Source organism: Macaca thibetana, chromosome 8 (genome assembly GCF_024542745.1).
Source record: "Macaca thibetana thibetana isolate TM-01 chromosome 8, ASM2454274v1, whole genome shotgun sequence".
Lineage (NCBI taxonomy): Eukaryota > Metazoa > Chordata > Mammalia > Primates > Cercopithecidae > Macaca > Macaca thibetana.
In genome coordinates, this window is record NC_065585.1 from 59,458,972 (window position 1) to 59,476,523 (window position 17,552).

The 17,552-nt window shown below is 35.6% G+C and overlaps 1 protein-coding gene across 2 annotated transcripts in view; it reads left to right on the top strand.

Moving 5' to 3' along the window:
• Positions 1 to 17,552, top strand: part of RBIS (ribosomal biogenesis factor) — an 872,964-nt gene that overhangs the window by 656,820 nt on the left and 198,592 nt on the right. The gene's annotated exons all lie outside the window — the stretch shown is intronic.

Here is a 17,552-nt window from a genome sequence, read left to right on the forward strand (position 1 = left end):
GCGGCATATCTAGTGTGTACATGACAAAAGTATATTTTTCAATATCTGGTTATGGTTCATATCAAAGAAGTCAGTAGTAGATATTTACAATTTTAAGAGTATATTGTAAAATTTCTCCTGTTTTAATTCAGTAATAATTTTTTAAGACAATGAGGAAAGATAAAGCTAATTTCAGTGCTATCTTGAACAATATTTTAATATACATTTCCTTAATTAACTTTTATTGATAATAGTATTTAGTATTCGGGGATTACAAAACTCGAAAAGGAAATCGCTCGTCATGGCAAAGATAGCTCATCCCTAAGGCATGTGGAATGACTGACCACACTCATAACCTGGACGCCAGGGGAGTCACTCCCCAGGGTATTTTTGTGACAAGGGATTATTTGATCCACACAATAGCAGTGTGGAATCAGGAACTAAGGCAGTTCGGAAAATCCAAGCAAACATAGTAAACAAATGCCCTTAAACTCTGAGCTCCTATCTGTCACTGTTTGATCAGAAAGACTGCAGTGGTTAATGGAGATGTTTTATAGTTCTTATAAAATGTATAATTATTTGTATGAGTAAATCAATCCACTCAATCATTACAATATTCTTTTTCTGGTATGAGTGGTTAGAAGATTGGCAATTAAATTTCATGTTATTTGATATAGTAGTCATACACAGAAGACAATAACATTTATACCAAGAACGATCTAGAAATTCATCATGTTGTTATTATTTATGCATAGAAGGATACTTTTTTAAAAAAATAAGTGCTATTTATGATTAATTTTAAAAGTGCACAATAGCACATAATTTCAAATAAATGCTAGGTAAACTTTGCAAAGTGAAATATTTAATAGCTTTAGATGTGTGGCCTTTAAAATGATGATTTGTATTTCATTATACTTTTTCATAAGAGGTTAATAGAAATTGGAATTTCAAGACAATTTATATTAAATCATGTAATTCTAGGCCATAATAAGTTTTTCAGAAACTTCATCTAAATTTTTCTGCAAATACATTTTTCAAAAACCTCATCAGCAAATTTACTATCTGCATCTTAGCTGATTTACTTCAGCATGTTTGCCTATACATTTCAAAATTCTCTGTCAATAAACAGATAATTCTAAACTGTGTGTTCAAGACTTTGAGATGTCCGGAGTTCACTTGAAAAAGAAAACTGTTAGGTATACACTGAGATAAATAATGCCAGAAAAAAAAAAGAGTGAGTGATGATTAATTACAAATGATCTCCTAGCATATTGGCAGCATTTCTCACAGTGCCATTGTTGAAAAGTTGATATATTGGGCAATTTGTAGGAAATGACTGTATACATATAGAGAAAGAGAGAGAGAGAGAGGAAAATATTTAAGTAAACAAAAGTTATTGGTGGGGAAATAGTGTCCAATATAGAAGTTTCATCTAGGATTGTACGTTAACATTATAAACTTAAAAGATCTGAGGATATAAAATTTAACTATATTTTACTCACGACTTGGCATTTTGTTTTGCAAGATATCAGGTAATATAACTAATTCAAACCTTCTGCAAGTTACCATTTGGCATTTCTATTGTACCACAAAAAAAAAAAGTGAGAAATTGCCCACAAAGTAATTGCAAAATTTTGTCTAGATATTTTACATATTACAGAGGCACGCACTTTCTATTACATTTTCATTTTTATAAAACAAGTTCTGGCATAGGAAGGTGCAAATGGCTGATAAAAATTAAAATTGTTGATTAATCTACTGAACTGTCACAAATAACATAACTTTTACCTTCCTCCCTGACAATGTTATTTTCCAATATTGTGGAAATATTGACTCACTTAGGTTGTATAGGAACATGATAGGCCCAGCCCCTGAGTGTGTCACCAGTGACAGCTGGGCCACTTGAATCAGGTCTTAGATTTTGGCTCCTGTTCATGGCAAATTTGTAGGAGAGCAGCCTGGGCCTTGTCCCAACTGGTCTCCCTCACTGGACTGTATCAACCTAAGGTAGTCACTTTGAGAAGAGGAGCATGAATCCAAAGACGAAGACCTCCCAAATCTGAGCAGCAAGATTTCATCATCAGGGTCAGCAAATGCAAACTATTTTCTTTCAAAAACAAATTCTTCTCTTAGAATATAGTAATAACATCTTAAATGGAAGAAAGTTCCTTAAACTTTATGATTTTTTTAGGATCAAATTTAAATGCTCAAGTTTAGTTTTCAATAACTTGATGACATTAGCTTATAGAACTAAAAAGTGAAATTTTGCTTTAACATTTCAGAAGCATTTAGGTGGCCATTTGCTTAAATTTTTCTTTGACCCCAGTCACTTCATCTTTGAAATGGAGAAAATAACACACCTTGCAGGGTTCTTGTGAGGCTTAAATGAGATGCTAAATGTAAGGCAACTGAGTAGGCCGATGTAGTTAGCACTCAGCAAAGTTAGTGCCCTTCTCTGGCCTTGTTCATTTCATCTAATTTCTCTCTGGGCAACCAGCTACCCTAAATAATCCTTGTTCCTTGTTGGCCATAAACAGTGCCTTCTTTGCATGTCATAAAGCATAGGTGCTAACTTGCAGACATCACTTAAATGAAGGACACGTCCTGCTCATGTAGTATAAAAATTAATACAGCATTCACCGTTTTCTTCAGCTGTTTGAGCTGCATAATCTAATCACCAGTTTACTCTTCCCATAGTGGGAGTCAAAGTAAACATTTTCAACCATACGTGACCAGTTATGCACAAAATGCATTCATCTAACATAATTAATGGAAACGAATAGAATCTAAACAATAAAAATCATATAATTCTGACAAAGCTTAAAACTCCTTTGGCATATTATTTGAATAACAAGTTTTTTAAAGTGAAATTCAAACTCTTCCAAATGGCATTCAGGAGTTTTCAGAAGCCTCGTAGCCTATTTACTTTTCAGCCTTATTCCAGCCTTTCTTCCCAAATTTGCCCACCTTCTGCTTAGCTACAGAGCATCCTTTACTCTTCCTGTAACACACTTTATTCTTGCCTTTCTCACACATTATTCCCTTTGGCTCAATTGTCCTTTCCTTCATTTGTACCTGACAAATTTCAGCTGTTTATACCTATAGTTATGCAGACTGTGTAGGTAGTGAGTATTTATGTAATATTTTATGTGGAAAAAGTTACTTTTTTAAAATATGCATACTTTTAAAAATTTCTCATAGATTCAGAGGCTACATATGCAGATTTGCTACATGAATATATTACGTAGTGGTGAGGTTTGGGCTTCTAGTATATGCGTCACCTGAATAATGAACATAATGCCCAACAGGTAATTTTTCAACCCTCACTGCCCCTCTCACCTTCCCCTCTTTTGGAGTCCCCGTTACCTATTGTTTTCCTCTGTATGTCTATATGTACCCATTGTTTAGTTCCCACTTATAAGTGAGAACATATGGCATTTGATTTTCTGTTTCTGGGTTATTTCATTCAGGATAATGGCCTTCAGCTCCGTCTATGTTTCTCTGAAAGATATGATTTCATTCTTTTTTATGACTGCATAGTATTCCATGGTATATATATGCCACATTTTCTTAATCAAATTCACCATTGATGGACACCTGGGTTCATTCCATGTCTTTGCTAATGTGAATAGTGCTGCAATAAACATACAAATGCAGGTGTAACATTTTTTTTCTTTTGGGTAGATACCTAGTGGTGGATATTGCTGGGTCCATTAGTAATTCTGGTTTTAGTTCTTTGAGAAATATCTATATTATTTTCCATAGAGGTTGTACTAATTTACATTCCCACCAGCAGCGTATAAGCATTCCCTTTTCTCCAAAACTGCACTAACATCTGTTTTTCGACTTTTTAGTAATAGCCTTTCTTACTGGTGTGAGACAGTATCTTTCTTTTTTCTTTTCTTTTTTATTTTACTTTAAGTTCTGGGATACATGTGCTGAACATCCAGGTTTGTTACATAAGTATACATGTGCCATGGTGGTTTGCTGCACCCATCAACCCGTCATCTAGGTTTTAAGCCCCACGTGCATTAGGTAGTTGTCCCAATGCTGTCCCTCCACTTTGTCCCCACTCCCTGATAGGCCCTGGTGTGTGATGTTCATTTCCCTGTGTCCATGTGTGTGAGACGGTATCTTATTGTTGTTTTAATTTGCATTTCTCTAATAATTGGTGATGTTGAACTTTTTTTGCATTTGTTGGCCACTTGTATATTTTCCTCTGAGAAATGTCTGCTCATGTTCTTTGCTCACTTTTTAATGCGATTATTTGTTTTTCTGGACCCTATCTCTCACTGTATACAAAAATTAACTCGAGATGAATTAAAAGACTTATATCTAAGACCTGAAACTATAAAAATCCTAGAAGAAAACCTAGGAAAATCTCTTCAAGACATTGGCCTATGTAAAGAATTTATTATTAAGACCTCAAAAGCAAATGCAACAAAACAAAAAATAAACAAATGAGACTTAATTAAACCAAAAACTTCTAGACAGCAAAATAAATAATCAATAAAGAGACAACCTACAGAATGGGAGAAAATGTTTACACACTATGCATCTGACAATGGACTAATATCCAGAATGTATAAGGAACTCAAACAGTTCAACATGAAAAGTTATTGTCTTAAACCCGCTTTCCTTGGCTCCCTGCAGCCATACTAATTCAAGGCCAAGCCACTGTTGGAGTTGCATTGACTCATATTTGGAGGGTGGAGGTGGGGGGGGTACTATTTTCACTGTGATATAAATTATTTTGCTTCCTTGGAAAACAATCAATCATCTACCTCATGTCTATAGCAGCTAGGAAAAAACAAAACAAACAAACAAACAAAAACTTCAATTCTACATCTGGAGCTTCCTTTAAAGCATTGTTACCCTAGGCTGGTTGGCTGACTTCTCAGAATAATAATTGCCCTGGATACTTCACTTGGTTTTTAACACTAAATGAAGTAATACACCTCAAGCACTTAAAAACTAATATTTTGCATTTATTATTCTCATGTTCTAAGTTTAATTAAATAAATACTTAAGATCTGGGAAGTTTTCATGCAGGAAGCGCGACTTTTAGAAATTGCATCATTTAGGCCGGGCGTGGTGGCTCAAGCCTGTAATCTCTGCACTTTGGGAGGCCAAGACGGGCAGATCACGAGGTCAGGAGATTGAGACCATCCTGGCTAACATGGTGAAACCCCGTCTCTACTAAAACATACAAAAAACCAGCCGGGCGCGGCGGCGGTCGCCTGTAGTCCCGGCTACTCGGGAGGCTGAGGCAGGAGAATGGTGTAAACCTGGGAGGCGGAGCTTGCAGTGAGCTGAGATCTGGCCACTGCACTCCAGCCTGGGCGACAGAGCGAGACTCCGTCTCAAAAAAAAAAAAAAAAAAAAAAAGAAAGAAAAGAAATTGCATCATTTAAAAACTAAAGCATCATTTAAAAAATTGCAAGTGCCATTTTGCAAGGCAAAACGTGGTGAACTGAAGATCATAACATCTTAAAGACATTAAGAGACATTGGAGATTGCCTTTCATCAAATTTCCAAATAACACTGCAGAAAAATATCTGCACTGATTGCTTGAATTTTATAGTCCTTTAATGTTAATTATTTCTTTATTTTTCTAAAATTAAGTAGTGAAGACTAATAGAAATCTTTCAATTAGTATAATGCCCCACAAGCTATTTTATCTCATTTATTCCAAATAAGTAATACAATTTAAATAATGTATTCTTAAAATGTTTTAAATACTGATATAATGACGCATGCAATTCTTAGCATTTTAAGGGTAAACATGTCTACTATAAAAATGCTACTCAAAGCAGGACCAGAGTATATGATTGGTCTGTCATACACATTTTTAAGAAACATGGCATTGGCTAACGGCATGATGAAGAGCACAGTGAAATAAAATGAACAGATAAAATACTCTTAGATAAATTTGAATCTCACGTTAAAATATCAAGATTCCAGTCAATTAGCAGCAATTAACTCTTTCCACAATTCATTACTTATGGTTTCCAGAGGTTAATTTTAAAATCAATTATCTATATCTATATATCTACCTATCTGTCTAGCAATATAGGCATGTTGCCATGGATGTATATCTGTAAGGTATTCTGGAGAGTAAACAAGCTTCATAATCATGGACAAAGTATGTTCTTTATGTTACTGGAAACAGGTCCTGATCCAGACCCCAAGAGAGGGTTCTTGGATATCACGCAAGAGAGAATTCAGGGTGAGCCCACAGAGTAAAGTGAAAGCAAGTTTATTAAGAAAGCAAAGGAATAAAAGAATGGCTACTCCATAGACAGAGCATCCCTGAGGGCTGCTGGTTGCCCATTTTTATGGTTATTTCTTGATTATATGCCATATAAGGGGTTGATTCTTCATGCCTCCCTTTTTTAGATCATATAGGGTAACTTCCTAATGTTGCCATGGCATTTGTAAACTGTCATGGCATTGGCGGGAGTGTAGCAGTGAGAACCACCAGAGGTCACTGTTGTTGCCATCTTTGTTTTGGTGGGGTTTAGCCAGCTTCTTTACTGCAACCTGTTTTATCAGCCAGATCTTTATGACCTGTATCTTGTGCCAACCTCCTATCTCATCCTGTGACTTAGAATGCCTAACCATCTGGGAATGCAGCCCAGTAAGTCTCAGCCTTATTTTACCCAGTGCTTATTCAAGATGGAGTTCCTCTGGTTCAAATGCCTCTGACATTTGTATGAAAATAAATTAACCACCCCATACCCTAGATTGCAATGGGAACAAAAAGAAAATGCTACTCAGTATTTCTACTCTCTCCACGGATCCTAAGATGAACTTATTTTGTGCTCATCTACGAAAAAAATGCTGTCAATTAAACCATAACACACTGCTTTTTTCAAAATCTCACCAATAGTGTCTTAGCACTAAGACTAAGATATGATTAGTTTTTATCTGTTGGCTTTAGAAAAAGTTATTTAGACACTTTTGATTTTGCATCTAAATGATGAGGAGCACCTTGTCGTTGTAAAAAAAAACCATGTATTTTCTCTTTAGATATGGCTCTATAATGTTTGTTACTCTGCTTTACTTAACCTAATCCATCTTCTTGACTTGTGATGTTTTTATAAAAATAATTACTGTGATATAATATTAATTACTCTTATAGGTTACAGTCAACTGAAATCCTACAAATATATATTGGCATATGGTTTGGTATTTGGTATTTAAATAATTTTAAACTAGTATGAAATCCCTAAGTAAAGTTTTTCAAGCCAGAGACATCCTTAATCCAGAGACATCCTTAATCCAGAGACATCCATTTTTCAAGCCAGAGACACCCACTGATGCTAGTTAACAAGTATCAATGTAAAGAAAAATGCAATTATGGATATAATATGATGAGCTACATAGTCTTTGAGACAGTTATAACGCAGACTCATTTATATGGAACATAAAATTAAGAAAGGGAATTTCCAGTTTGAGCGTGAATAGCTATATGAAGCTAACTGCTTCTATGTGCTCTAGTACAGAAACCATTTACTTTGTTTTAGCACAGGAATGTTTTTAATGAAACAGGAATGTTTTTAACTATATCTTAGAAAAATATAGAGAATTCTTTCTATGACCTTGAAAAGCACAATGCAAAATGAATACCTAATGATTTGAAATTCTGCAATACTAAAAGTGTTGAAAGAGATCAGTATAAATATTGATGTCTAAAACAAACGTGTTTTGTTACATGCTAGAATAAATGCTTTTTCTGGAGCCAATTCAGTATGTAAATACAATTGCGATCTTTGGAATTATAGTTTCTTATCTGTATATCTGTAGTTTCTTAGCTATAGTAAGATGTGCTTTTCTTTGTACATCAGAAGTATCAGATGAATTCAAAAGACTGAGAAATTTAGATTCAATACTAAATAAATTCCTTTGTAGGACCTAGTATAGTTTAACCTTGAAACATGCTATTACTTACTAGAAACGAGAGCTAGTCTTTGTAGTTTTAATTTCTCAGAATATCCTATTGAAAAAGGAATATAAGTGAATGAAAAGCACTTGCATGACATGTAAAAGTGAATTACAATGATTGGAGCAGCCAGAGAACATTTCCAGGGCAATGAAGAGACTTCATGTGTCGTTCTTTAAACTAGAGCACCTAATTATCATTAGTTAATATTTATAAATGTCAACAACATAGAAAAATTGGAAAGTATATCCACAATTCAGGAGCCAAAAAAGTTTCAATCTAGACTTGATACTTAAGACGGAGAGACAAGAACTAGTGGGGAAATGGTGGTCATATGGGGAATAATATGAGGCAGAGACATGAGTTGCCCTGCTCCTACTTGAAGATCTATCCTGCCGCCTCCCCACTGCTAATCCCTCATTAAATTCTTAGGTTCTATTGACAGTAACCCTCAGGACACTTGATCCTTCTGTATGGTCAGAACTTGAATCCTCAAGGGAGGCTATCCTGACCAGATTTTTGGTTTTTAGTTTCACACACAGAAGTCATCATTTATTATTGATGTTAAAGACATTCTTCTTTTCAGAAGGTGCCAGGGTAGAGAAGACAAACAATTCACACAGAGAAATCTTATTCAAATGAGAGGGGTGAACCGTGCTGTCCCCGTTGGGCAGAAGCACGCATATAAATACCTTGCTTACAGCCAGATTGATGCACACGTCTCTTCCAAAATAAACAGGGCTGGATTTTTTTGTTTGGCACCCATTGTATTAGGACTCACAGTTATTTTTCTAAGGTATTCTTTTTTACCCACAAGGATCAGAACTGAGCCTGGGAGGAACAGCTGTTCAGATCCTTTTATCTTTGGCCTAAGTCACAAACTTCCCACGTTGATATTTGATTGAAAGAATGAGTAATGGGTATTGTCGACTAGGGTTCAGTACTCAGATTGCAACCAACGACACTGCCTCGTCTGGGACAAGGCGGCAAGAGGAATAAATGGCAGCCCAGTGTGTCTGATGTTGCACATACTTTCCCTTAGCATCATTAAAAGGTGTCATAATCCCCAAACTGAACTTTTTGAAAATGAGTCCATTTGTTCTGATGTAGGAACACTCATTTCTTCACACTTTCACATTGCTGAAATGTTGCATTCCAGCAACAAAAACTGAAGTTTATGTTGATTTTTTTTAACGTTGCCTTATTTAAATAAATTAAGGAAGATCTTTTTGGCAGTGGTAAACTAGAAAGTTGTTCATTACTTCTTATCCTGTAAAAATTTCAGGGAGGGGAATAACACAGGGGGTGGGGGACAAGGGGAGGGAGAGCATTAGGACAAATACCTAATGCATGTGGGGCTTAAAACCTAGATGATGGGTTGATAGGTGCAGCAAACCATCGTAGCACATGTATACCTATGTAATAAACCTGTACATTTTGCACATGTATCCCAGAACTTAAAATAAAAATTCATTGTTCTTTTCACAAGAATAAAGAAATTCAGAAATGTAAGCACTTAATCACATGGAAAATATAACATTATAATAATTTGTTATAAATTATTATAAAAACATAATTTATAATGAATTATAAAAATTATAATAAATTTAATATGCTTTGACTTAAGCATGTATTTTAAATTTAAATTTTGCTACAGATATAGTAAATGGCATGTCATAAATCTTAGTGCAAATCTTCAATCTCTCAGAAGTAGTTTCTTTGCCAACAAACAGAAACTTATGAGGTACTGCATCCCATTCTACAATTTTTAACTCATTACAGTATAGGAGTATATTATTTTGTTCAATGACTGGGCCAACACTTTTCTACAGTCTGTGATACTGGTGACTAATTATAGTAAGCTACTACTTTTAAAGTTCCTATGGATATTGAAACCACCTTTGCAAAAATTGTATCAGTGAGAAACTTATGGCAGTCGGGGAGATCTGATCTAGCCAACCCTCCCTCTTGTCTTTAGCTTTCAAGCTGCTTTAATTACTCTTAGGCTTAGGCTGAGTTAACTTTGGAAGATATTGAGGCTATAATTTATTTAAATATCTTGCAGTTTGGGCTTTCCCCAAAACTTAACCACCTTTATAAAGCTAATGAGAGATCACCAGGTTAGGCGGAGGAGAGGAGCCTGCAAATTTGCTAAGGTGCAGACTGGTCAAAAGATATGCAATTTCTTTAATTACTCCTGCAGAGAATATCACTGGCCTTTTGAGATAACTTTTCTGGTTTTTTGCATGTTGGACACCCATGGCTCTACCACCTGATCCCACTTACCAATGGCTTCTGTGGCCCCACCCAGAAGCAACTCAGTGCAAGAGGACAGCTTCAACTCCCTATGATTTCACCTCTGACCTAACCAGTCAACAGCAAGCACTCACCCATGGCCTAACCATCTCCACCCCTTCCTCTAAACTACCTTTGAAGAACCCCTAACCTATGACCCTTTGATGAGATTGATTTGAGTAATAACTCCATCTCCATGCAGCATGGCCAGCCTTGCGTCAATTAAAGAATTTCTTTACTGCAATGCCATGGTCTTTATTTGTGCAGTGGGCAGGAGGAACCCCTCAGTTGGTTACAGTGTCTTTGACATTCTACATTCAATAAATTCTAAATGGAATAATATTTTAGCAAAATCCAATAAGTTTTAAAAATATATCTAATGAATGTTATTGAAATAATATCATCTATTCATGCATTCTACATATTTATTTGGTGCCTTCTGTGTGCCAAGTTCTGTTCTAGGAACCAGTGGTATATCAAGGAGCAAGAGAGAGAGTTTCTCCTCAAGCTTACATTCTATTGGGTGGTACTGACAAAATTAATAGACTAATATCCATTGTGGCTTGTGATACATGCTAGAATGAAAACTAACGAAAAACTTAGATAAGGAATAATCAGCTATTGATACTCAAAAAGAGTGATCTTCTCTAGACAGATAATTATGGAAGTCTTTCTGTGGAGGTGAAATTAAAGAACTAAAGTATAGAAAAGCATTAGCCACTTGAATTCAAGGAAGAGTATTCTTGGCCATGGGAGCTCCAAGAACACTGTGGCTGGAAGGTAGTAATCCAAGGAGAAGGTGGTGCAAGGTGAAGTTAGGAATGATGGTAGGAGGCAGGACACACAGGGTCCTGCAGGTTACAGCTGATCTTTTCCTTTGGGGCAATGGCAAGTTGGAGAGTATAATGCTGAGGAGGAACACAAGCCAATTCACTTTTGCAGATCACTGACTGATATGTAGGAAATGGAATGGAAGGGGAAGCAGAAAGCAAACAGAGAAGAGTAATTTCTGTTATTATGATTCTGGTGCATAATTTTCTTTATGTGATGAAGCTACAGATTTCAAATAGAGTTTCAAATATTCAAGTAGTGAAATTTGTCTGGCTGTACGTGGAAGAAGAAACAAGAAACAAAACTCAATTATGCGTTTCAATATTGCTATCATTAAAATTAAACAATGCTACGTATTTCTCCACATTAGGAGATGGGACGTGGTTGTCAGTTAGAGGTTCAGGTTAACTAACAGGTCATTGATATTGCTCCTGGTGATCTCATTATATGATTTTTTTCTTATTTTCTTTTCTTTTCTTTTTTTTTTTTTTTTTTTTTTTTTTTTTTTTTTTTTTTTCTTTTTTTGAGATAGAGTTTCACTCTTTTGCCCAGGCTGGAGTTCAATGGTGCAATCTTGGTTCACTGCAACCTCCATCTCCTGGGTTGAAGTGATCCTTCTGCCTCAGCCTCCTGAGTACTTGGGATTACAGGCATGCTGCCACACCTGGCTAATTTTGTATTTTTAGTAGAGATGGAGCTTCACCATGTTGGCCGCTGGTCTCCAACTCCTGACCTCAGGTTATCCATCCCTCTCAGCCTCCCAAAGTGTTGGGATTACAGACATTAGCCACCACACCCGGCTGATTTCTCTTAAAATAGATCTTAAATCATGTAGACCAGAGCAGCCTGAGAAAGGGTAGTATAAAGCTTTACAGCTCCCTCCCCATTAAAGGAAGCACATAGGTTTAGCTATAGCAAGAAATAGGTAATGCTAAAACAAGTTTTTATTTCTTCATTTGTTTGCATTTATTTATGTATTTGGTTAGTTTTTAAATAAATTTAAGAAGACATAAAGCATTGAAATTAAGAGCTGGAACTCTCAGTTCCAGAGACCTGAGACTAAGACTAACTCTGCCACTTACTTAGGGCCAGCAATTTCCCTGAGCTTCAGTTTACTCATTAACAGAATAGAGTTTTAAGGATTAGTTAAGATAATACATGTGAGGAGTGACATCAGGAAGATGGCGGAGTAGAAGATCCCAGCCTTTACACACACACACACACACACGCGCACACACACACACACACACACACAAAATTAGCTATCCAAGAATGAAAATAGCTCTAGGAGAGCTCAGAAGTGTAGTTAAGATACTGTCACAACACAATGAAGCAAAAAATCAAGAAATAACTGCACAAAAATGGTAGGAAGAACAGTTTTAATTTACTGCGTTATCTCATCCCCCAAGCCATCACAGTTCAGCAACCAGTGATAACTCCCCAGCCCACGCATGAGCTTCCCAAACAGGGAAAAGAAGAGCAGGGTGAATGCCCAGCTTCCCCAGCCGTCTGGGCACTGCATGAAAGACGCACTTTGGTTTCATCTACGCAGATTGCTGGGGAAACCAACACAGCTGAGATATCTGAAGATGACTAGAATAAAAGAAGAAGAACAGGGCCTATCAGTATCAGCCACATGACAGAGGACACCATGGTCCCCAGTGGCCTTGAAGTTGTATTGACAACTTGAAGAAAATTGAGCTCATATCAAATATCTTCTCAGTAGAATGAGACTAGAAATCAATAATAGAAATAAAACAGGAAAATTCACAAATACGTGTAAGCTAAACCACACATTCTTAAACAACAATTAAGTAAAAGAGAAAATGAAAAGGCAATTTAAAAAATTATCTCAACAAAAGTAAAAATGAAAATATAACTTACCAAAACTTATGGGATGGGACAAATGCAGTACTAGGAGGGAACTACTTTAATGCCTAGTATTAAATGCCTATGTTAAAGAAGAAAGATATCAATTTAAAAACCTAGATTTATACTCCAAGAAACTAGAAAAATAAGAATAAACTAAACCCAAACTTAGCAAAAAGAGGAAAATGATAGTGTGATGTGAAATAAAGAATAGAGAAAAATCAATAAAACTGAATTGGTTTTTAAAAAGCCAAACAATCAACAAATCCTAAACTAGACTAAGAAACAAAAAGAGGAAGACTCAAATAAATAAACTTGGAAACGATAAAGGAGATATTACAATGGATAACACGGAAATTACAAAACATCATAAGGGACTATTGTGAACAATTATATGCCAAACAAGGAGTTACGTAACTGAGAAGAAATGGACAAATTCCTAGAAACATACAACTCATTACAACTGCATCAAAAAGAAATAGAAAGCCTAAACAGACCAATACCAAGCAAGGAGATTGAATTAATAATCAAAAACCTTCCAACAGGCTGGTGCAGTGGCTCACACCTGCAATCTCAGCACTTCGGGAGGCCAAGGCTGGAGAATAGCTTAAGCCTAGGAGTTTGAGACCTGCCAGAGCAACATAGTAAGACCCCTATGTCTACAAAAACATTAAAAATTAGCCGGGTGTGGTGGTGCATGCCTGTAGTCCCAGCTACTCAGGAAACTGAGGTAGGAGGATTATTTGAGCCCGGGAGGTCGAGGCTGCAATGAGCTGTGATGCTGCCACTGCACTCCAGCCTGGGTGACAGAGGGAGTCTCTGGCTTAAAACAAAAACAAAAACAAAAATCATTCCAACAAAAGCCCCAAACTAAAAGGCTTTGTAGGTGAATTCTACCACATATTTAAAGAAGAGCTGATACCAATCCTTAAACTTCTATGAAGTAGAAGAAGGAACACTCCCAAATTCATTTAAGAATCACTCTGATTCCAAAGCCAGACAAAAACAACACAAGACTGTACTAGCAAACCAAATTCAATAGCACATTCAAAAGATCATGCAGCAGGATCAAGTGGAATTTATCCCTGGTATGCCACGATGGTTCAACTTATGAGAATCAACCAATGTAATACACCACAGTAGTAGAATGAGACAAAGGCCATGTGATGATCTCAACAGATGCAGAAAAAGCATTTGACAAAATTCGGTATTTTTTCATGATAAAAAGTCTTAACAAAATAGGTATGGAAGAAGCTGACCTCAACACAAAAAGGCCATAGATGAAAAACCCAAAGCTAGCATCATAATCAATAGGGAAATAAAGGCCACATATGAAAAACCCACATAATCAACAATGGAGAAATAATAAAAAATTTTTCTTGTAAAATCTGAAACAAGACATGGATGCCCATTCTTACCACTGCTATGCAACATATTACTGGAAGTCACAGAGCAATCTGGCAAGAAAAAAAAAAAATGCATCCAAATCTCAAGGGAAGAGGTAAAATTATCTGTTTTCAAATGATAATATCTTTTATGTAGGAAACCTTAAAGACTTCACAAAAAAAGCTATTCAAACAAATAAATGAACTCAGTAAAGTTGTAGGATACAAAATCAACATACAAAACTCAATGGGATTTCTATGCACCAACAACAAACTATCCAAAAAGGAAATTAAGAAAACAATACCATTTACATTAGCAACAATCAAAAAATAAAATACTTAGGAATTAACTTAAGCAAAGAAGTGAGAGACCTATACACTGAAAATTAAAAAACATTAATGAAGAAAATTTAAAATGACATGAATAAATAAAAAACACCTCATGTTCATGGATTGGGAGAATTGGTATTGTCAAAATGTTCATATTACCTAAGGTGATCTACAGATTCAATATAATTGCTATCAAAATTCTGATGATGTTTACAGAAATAGGAAAAAAAATCTAAAATTCATATGGAACCACAAAAAGTCTTACGTTTATTTAAACATAGTTTTTAAATTTTTAATAGCTTTGGGGTAGGAGTGGGTTTTGTTTACATGGACAAATTGTGCACTAAAATCCCAGTTCACCCAAGTCGTGTACATTGTACATAAAAGGTAGCTTTCCCCACTTCCCCACTTCTGAGTTTCCAATGTCCATTATACCACCCTATATGCCTTTGTGTACCCATACCTTAGCCCCTACTTATAAATGGGAACATGTGGTATTTGGTTTTCAGTTCCTGAGTTACTTCATTTAGAATAATGGTCTCCATCTAATTCCATCAAAGTTACTGCAAAAGACATTATTCTGTTCTTTTTTATGGTTGAGTAGTATTCTATGGTGTGGAGATATACATATATATAGAGAGAGACACATATATATGTGTATGTATATATATATTATGTGTATATATATATTATGCATATATACATATATTTTTTCTTTATCCACCCATCAGTTGATGGACACTTAGATTGATTCTATATCTCTGCAATTATAAATTGTGCTGTGATAAACATATGCGTGCAGGAGGTGTCTTTTTGATATAATGACTTCTTTTCATTTGGGTAAGTACCCCGTAGTGGGATTGCTGGATCAAATGGAAGATTTACTTTTAGTTCTCTAAGAAATCTCCATATTATTTTCCATAGAGGTTTTACTCATTTACATTCCCACCAACACTGTATGAGTGTTCCCTTTTCACCACATTTATGCTAACATCTATTGCTCTTTAACTTTTTAATAATGGCTATCCTGGCTAGGATGGTGGTATCTCATTGTGGTTTTAATTTGTATTTCGCTGATGATTAGTGATGTTGAGCATTTTTTCATCTGTTTCTTGGCCATTTGTATATTTTCTTTTGAGAAATGTCCATTCGTGTCATCTGCCCACTTTTTAATGGGATTATTTGTTTTTTTCTTGGTGACTTAAGTTCCTCATAGATTGTGGATATTAGTCCTTTGTTGAATGCGTGAGTTGCAAATATTTTCTCCCATTCTCTAGGTTGTCTGTTTACTCTGATAATTATTGCTTCTGCTGTGCAGAAGCTTTTTAGTTTAATTTGGTCCCATTTATTAGTATTTATTTATTTGTTTATTTATTTATTTTTGAGACGGAGTCTCACTCTGTCACCAGGCTGGAATGCAATGGCGCGATCTCGGCTCACTGCAACCTCCGACTCCCTGGTTCAAGCACTTCTCCTACCTCAGCCTCTGGAGTAGCTGGGATTACAGGCACGAACCACCATGCCCAGCTGATTTTTGTATTTTTAGTAGAGATGGGGTTTCAGCATGTTGGCCAGGATGGTCTTGAACTCCTGACCTCGTGATCCACCCACATCAGCCTCCCAAAGTGCTGGGATTACAGGCATGAGCCACTGCGCCCAGCCTAGTATTCATTTTTCTTTCTGTTGCATTTGCTTTTGGGGGTCTTAATAGATTCTTTGCCTAGGCCAATGTCCAGAACAATTTTTTCTAGGTTTTTCTCTAAAATTTTTATGGTTTCAGGTCTTAGATGTAAGTCTTTAATTCATCTTGAGTTAATTATTGTATATTGTGAGAGACAGGAATAATAGGTTGTTGTTTTCTCAATGTATGTTTTTGTATGCTTTGCCAAATATCAGTTGGTTGTCAGTATTTTGCTTCATTTCTGAGTTCTCTATTCTGTTCCACTGGTCTACGTATCTATTTTTATACCAGTACTATGCTGCTTTGGTTACCACAACCTTGTAGTATAATTTGAAGTCAGGTAATGTGATGCCTTCAGATTTCTTCTTTTTGCTTAGGACTGCTTGGGCTACTCAGGCTCTTTTTTGATTCCATACGAATTTTAGGAGTTTTTTTCTAATTGTGTGAAAAATGATATTGGTATTTTTACAGAAATTATGTTGAATCTACAGATTGCTTTGAGTAGTATGGTCATTTTCATGATATTAATTCTTCCAATCCATGAGTATGGGTCATCTATTTGTTTGTGTCATCTATTATTTCCCTCAGCAGTGTTTTATAGTCCTCCTTGTAGAGCCCTTTTACCTTCTTGGTTAAGTATATGCCTAGGTTTTTTGTTTTTCTTTTTGTTTTTTGTTTGTGTTTGTTTGTTTGTTTGTTTGTAGTTAGTGTAAAAGGGGTTAGTTTTTTATTTGATTCTCAGCTTGGTTGCTGTTGGTGTACAGCAGTGCTACTGATTTCTGTACATTGATTTTGTAACCTAAGACTTTACTGAATTCATGTATCAGATCTTGGAGTCTTTTGAAGGAATCTTTAGTGTTTTCTGGGTATAAGATCACATCATCAGCAAACAGAGATAGTTTTACTACCTCTTTTCCAACTTGGAGATATTTTTTTCTCTTGCCCAATTGCTCTGACTAGGACTTCCTTAAACATAAAATTTGAAACTATAAAATTCCTAGAAGAAAACATAAGGAAAAACCTTCTTGACACTGGTCTTGGCAATAATTTTCTGGGTATGAAAAGTATAGGTAACAAAATTAAAAATAGACAAGTGGAATTGCATCAAACTAAAAAATTTCTGCACAATAAAGAAAACAACAACCTATAGAATTGGGGAAATGTTTGCAAATAATATATCCAAAATGTATTAATATCCAAAACATATAAGGATCTCATTTTGCTCAATACCCCAAAC